The following is a 5,138-nucleotide window of genomic DNA, read 5'->3' as shown; positions in this document are numbered from 1 at the left end:
ACTAAACCATGTCCGATCATCATGTGAGATGGAGTAGTTTCATTGGTGAAAATCGCTATGTTGATCATATCTACTACTAGCGGGTAGTGCGCGGCGGCACGCCGCGCCACTTGGACTAATTAGCTATTTAGTTATTTTGTAAATTTTGGTAAATTTGTTTGAAATATTTGTTTAGGACAAAGTAGTCCATCCTCTTCTTTGATTCTGTTCCATTCCTGTGCGGCTGAACAACTCCTGTACATTGTCTCGAGAGCATTGTAGGTAGTTGTGGTCATTAATGGCTATGTTGTGACGATTGCAAAGCTGGTAGACAGCAGCTTCGGCAGCTTTCTCTTTTGTTGCCTCTTTTGTTGGTGCTGGAAGTCCACGAAACACAAACATCTGAGATTGTGTTTCCCCGTGGGCCAGAGGAGCACTCCTTTGACCCCGCGTGCACTTGGTCACTTCCCTCTGTCCATCCATCCATCCTCCACACCTTCACTCATTTATTCTAATATGTGAGTGACTGTGGCAAGCTAGCCATTGTTACATGTGCTGAGTCCGAGGAGGAAAAACAAACAAGTACAGTGTACATAGTGGCCACTGCAGGAGAGGAGCATATATACTGGCCAGTGGCCAGTAGCCACTCTAGTTCCACACATACACCGCAAACAAACGGAGCCAGTAGCTAGCTAGCTTTGATGGAGAGCAGGGGCAGCGCGAGAGGACGAGACCGCGGCCACCTCGACCATCACCGGCAGGTGCTACTGCTGAGGCCGGCCGCGGCATGGAGCTACGCCTCCGACGGTGGCGGCGTGTCGTGGCCGGCGTAGAGGTCGCTGCCGGCTTCGTACACGTGCGGCTACTGCAAGAGGGAGTTCCGGTCGGCGCAGGCGCTCGGGGGTCACATGAATGTGCACCGCTGGGAGAGGGCCAGGATCCGCCGCTACTACTGCTCCGCCTACCCCGCGGCTCTAGCTCCAGCTGCTGTCCATAGGGACTGGGTGCCCAACCTCAACTTCTCGCCGCCGCGTTGTCCCGATGGCGACTATGGCGGCACATCCTGGGCGACCCCGCCCGTCTACAGCTCCTTCTCTACCGCGGCGGGCGCGAAGGCGGCGGAGGCTGCATTGGTGGTGGACCTGGAGCTGGGGGTCGAAGGAGGAGGAGGAGGAGGTTTGGATCTTGAGCTTAGGCTTGGCTGCTCTTGAGCGTTGACTCTTGAGGACTCACATTATAATCCATCATCAATCTATCTATCTATCTATCTATCTCTGACATGTCTCCATGCACGACCATGTACGCGTGCATGCATGCTAATGTTGGCTGCCTAGAGAACGAGAAACGCAGTGATGTTTTAACTATGTAGTCGTTTGTTATTGGAGTGTAGATGCTAGTCGACTTCTTCCATGCCTGCTTCTGGTTTGACTTTGATGTAATCTGGCCCGAGGACTTCGTTTAAGAGAAACCATGCGAGATTTCTACTCTTGTCTCCGGAGGGTTTTTGCCTGTGTATCTTAGCTTTCCGGTAAACATTTGTGCTTTTTCGGTGGGCAGTGGAATTATTTGTTCTGGTGGTCTTTTGTTTGTTCTGCATGCGCATGGCCAGCTGTCATTTATGAGCGGCCAGGTTGTGTACGCGTGTTTGGCATCTACGTCCCAGCGCGTCGGCGTGTCATCGTTGGCTGCTGTGTTTTGTCCATAAAAACATAAAAGAAGAAATGTAGGTATATAACAACAAAAGGAGGGACGCATGTGCTTTTCTTGACAGATCATAAGATGCGAAGTACATGCATGGATAGTACAAGGAGGGGTACAACTACGACGGGATTACATAGCTACTGACTACAGATGGTGCACGGAGTCGATCTTTAGTTGATCGTCGTCATGAAGAGAGCTAGTTCTTGAGATGTCCTTGCGCTTTATTTATAGTGCACAAAGGACCGCTTGGTTTAGTTGATGAGCTAGTTGCTCACTCCTTTCCGTCGGTGTAGTCGTCGTCGGAAGATGAGATCTCGATTGCTTCTTCGGCACTTGTACCTTTCTTTGCCACCTTGTTGATGGTCTTGCTTTTCTTCATACGTGGTTGAAGCTCTCCTGCCTTGAACTTTCTTGCTGGTGGGTAACTTTGGCCTCTCAACTGATCTATTTCTTCTAGCCAAGAGAGGTCATCGTCTTTTTCCTGCTGAAAGGCTTTGTCTTCATAGGCTTCATTGAGCTTGGTCTGTGGGTTGGCTTCCTCATCGTCGGATGATTCAAGTTGGTGGATCAGTGGTGAGAGCTTCCTTTTGGCTGGAAAGGAGGGAGAGATAGGTGAGCTATCGGGGTAGTCGAGGTAGTCGGGCATGAATGGTTCTGGTGGAGAGAGTGGCTTTGGGGACAGAGGCTTGGCATCCTTATTGGGCTCCATCTGGACGTTGCCACGGTGAGAGTTGCTGAGGGGGAAAGAACACTGGTAGAAAAAGAGGCTTCCGTCCAGCCCCATTAGTCGCGAAACTGTAGGAACCGCGACTAATGAAGTCTTTAGTCGCGGTTCGGCAGACGAACCGCGACCAAAGGCCTGGGCCCAGGGCGCTCGGTGGCCAGCTGGTGCACGTGAGGGGCTTTAGTCGCGGTTGGCCAGGCCAACCGCGACTAAAGGTGCGCAAAGGCCTTTAGTCGCGGTTGGCCAGGCCAACCGCGACTAAAGCTCCTCCCCTATATATACCAGTTCAGCACGCTCACTTAGCCATTTGGTGCCACTTCTCTTCACAAGCTTCACAAGGGGGTGTAGGTTTGCTTTTGGTTCCTTTTATGCACACAAGGTGTTTGATGAAATGCCCTAAGAGGGTGAAACAAACATGATATGAAGTGTTGGAGCCACACTTGAGGTTCCTCATTTATTTTTTCCTTCTCGATCGCGGTTAGCAACTTGAACCTTTCATGCATGTGTGTCATTGATAAAATATGCATGTGTGCAGTTCATTGTTTAATTTATATTGTTTGTAGCTAGTTAGTTTAACAAATGCATGATGGTTAATTATATATTTTATATTATAATAATGCAGATGAATCGGCAATGGATGTACGGTAACCGACTCTCCGGCGAGTTCACTACGGGTTTGAAAGATTTCCTCGTAGTGGCTAATGCGAACAAGCAGGGGGGTTTTGTTATCTGTCCATGTGTTATCTGTAAGAATCAGAAGGGTTACTCTTCCTCAAGAGATGTTCACATGCATCTGCTTCGGCACGGTTTCATGCCAAGCTATAATTGTTGGACCAAGCATGGAGAAAGAGGGGTTATAATGGAAGAAGATGAAGAAGGAGATGATTTCATCGATGAAAGCTATCTTGCTCATTTCGGTGATACTTTCATGGAGGATGCTGAAGGTGAAGGGGAAGGGGAAGAAGAGGCACGTGATGATCCCGTTGATGATCTTGGTCGGACCATTGCTGATGCACGAAGACGCTGCGAAACTGAAAAGGAGAGGGAGAATTTGGATCACATGTTAGAGGATCACAGAAAGGCGTTGTACCCCGGATGCGATGATGGTCTGAAAAAGCTGGGCTGCACACTGGATTTGCTGAAATGGAAGGCAGAGGCAGGTGTAGCTGACTCGGCATTTGAAAACTTGCTGAAAATGTTGAAGAATATGTTTCCAAAGGATAACGAGTTGCCCGCCAGTACGTACGAAGCAAAGAAGGTTGTCTGCCCTCTAGGTTTAGAGGTTCTGAAGATACATGCATGCATCAACGACTGCATCCTCTACCGCGGTGAATACGAGAATTTGAATGAATGCCCGGTATGCACTGCATTGCGTTATAAGATCAGAGGCGATGACCCTGGTGACGATGTTGAGGGCCAGAAACCCAGGAAGAGGGTTCCCGCCAAGGTGATGTGGTATGCTCCTATAATACCACGGTTGAAACGTCTGTTCAGGAACAAAGAGCATGCCAAGTTGTTGCGATGGCACAAAGAGGACCGTAAGTCGGACGGGGAGTTGAGACACACCGCAGATGGAACGCAATGGAGAAAGATCGACAGATGGTTCAAAGATTTTGCAGCTGACGCAAGAAACATAAGATTTGCTCTAAGTACGGATGGCATGAATCCTTTTGGCGAGCAGAGCTCCAGCCATAGCACCTGGCCCGTGACTCTATGCATCTACAACCTTCCTCCTTGGTTGTGCATGAAGCGGAAGTTCATTATGATGCCAGTGCTCATCCAAGGTCCGAAGCAACCCGGCAACGACATCGATGTGTACCTAAGGCCATTAGTTGATGAACTTTTACAGCTGTGGGGTGGTGTCCGTGTGTGGGATGAGCACAAACAAGAGGAATTTGACCTACGAGCGTTGCTTTTCGTAACCATCAACGATTGGCCTGCTCTTAGTAACCTTTCGGGACTGTCAAATAAGGGATACAATGCATGCACGCACTGCTTACATGAGACTGAAAGTGTACATTTGCCAAATTGTAAGAAGAACGTGTACCTTGGGCATCGTCGATTTCTTCCGAAAATTCATCCAGTAAGAAAGAAGGGCAAGCATTACAACGGCAAGGCAGATCATCGGCCGAAGCCTGCGAACGCACTGGTGCTGAGGTATTTGATATGGTCAAGGATTTGAAAGTCATCTTTGGAAAGGGTCCTGGCGGACAATCAGTTCCGAAGGGAGCTGACGGGCACGCAGCCATGTGGAAGAAGAAATCTATATTCTGGGAGCTAGAATATTGGAAAGTCCTAGATGTCCGCTCTGCAATCGACGTGATGCACGTTACGAAGAATATTTGCGTGAACCTCCTAAGCTTCTTGGGCGTGTATGGGAAGACAAATGATACAAAGGAAGCACGGCAGGACCAGCAACGTTTGAAAGACCCTGATGACCGGCATCCGGAATGGTTTCAAGGTCGTGCCAGCTACGCTCTGACCAAAGAAGAGAAGGTCATCTTTTTTGAATGCCTGAGCAGTATGAAGGTCCCGTCTGGATTCTCGTCCAATATAAAGGGAATAATAAACATGGCGGAGAAAAAGTTCCAAAACCTGAAGTCTCACGACTGCCACGTGATTATGACGCAATTGCTTCCGATTGCTTTGAGGGGGCTCCTGCCGGAAAATGTTCGAGTAGCCATTGTGAAGCTATGTGCATTCCTCAATGCAATCTCTCAGAAGGTAATCAATC

General features: G+C 49.0%; 1 pseudogene; it reads left to right on the top strand.

The window, feature by feature from the left end:
* Positions 1 to 680: 680 nt before the first annotated feature.
* LOC119352375 lies at positions 681 to 1,190 on the top strand (annotated as a pseudogene).
* Positions 1,191 to 5,138: the final 3,948 nt, after the last annotated feature.

This window comes from Triticum dicoccoides, chromosome 2A, assembly GCF_002162155.2.
Source record: "Triticum dicoccoides isolate Atlit2015 ecotype Zavitan chromosome 2A, WEW_v2.0, whole genome shotgun sequence".
NCBI lineage: Eukaryota > Viridiplantae > Streptophyta > Magnoliopsida > Poales > Poaceae > Triticum > Triticum dicoccoides.
The sequence above is the reverse complement of the archived record's forward strand: the minus strand, read 5'-3'. Positions and strand labels throughout refer to the sequence as shown.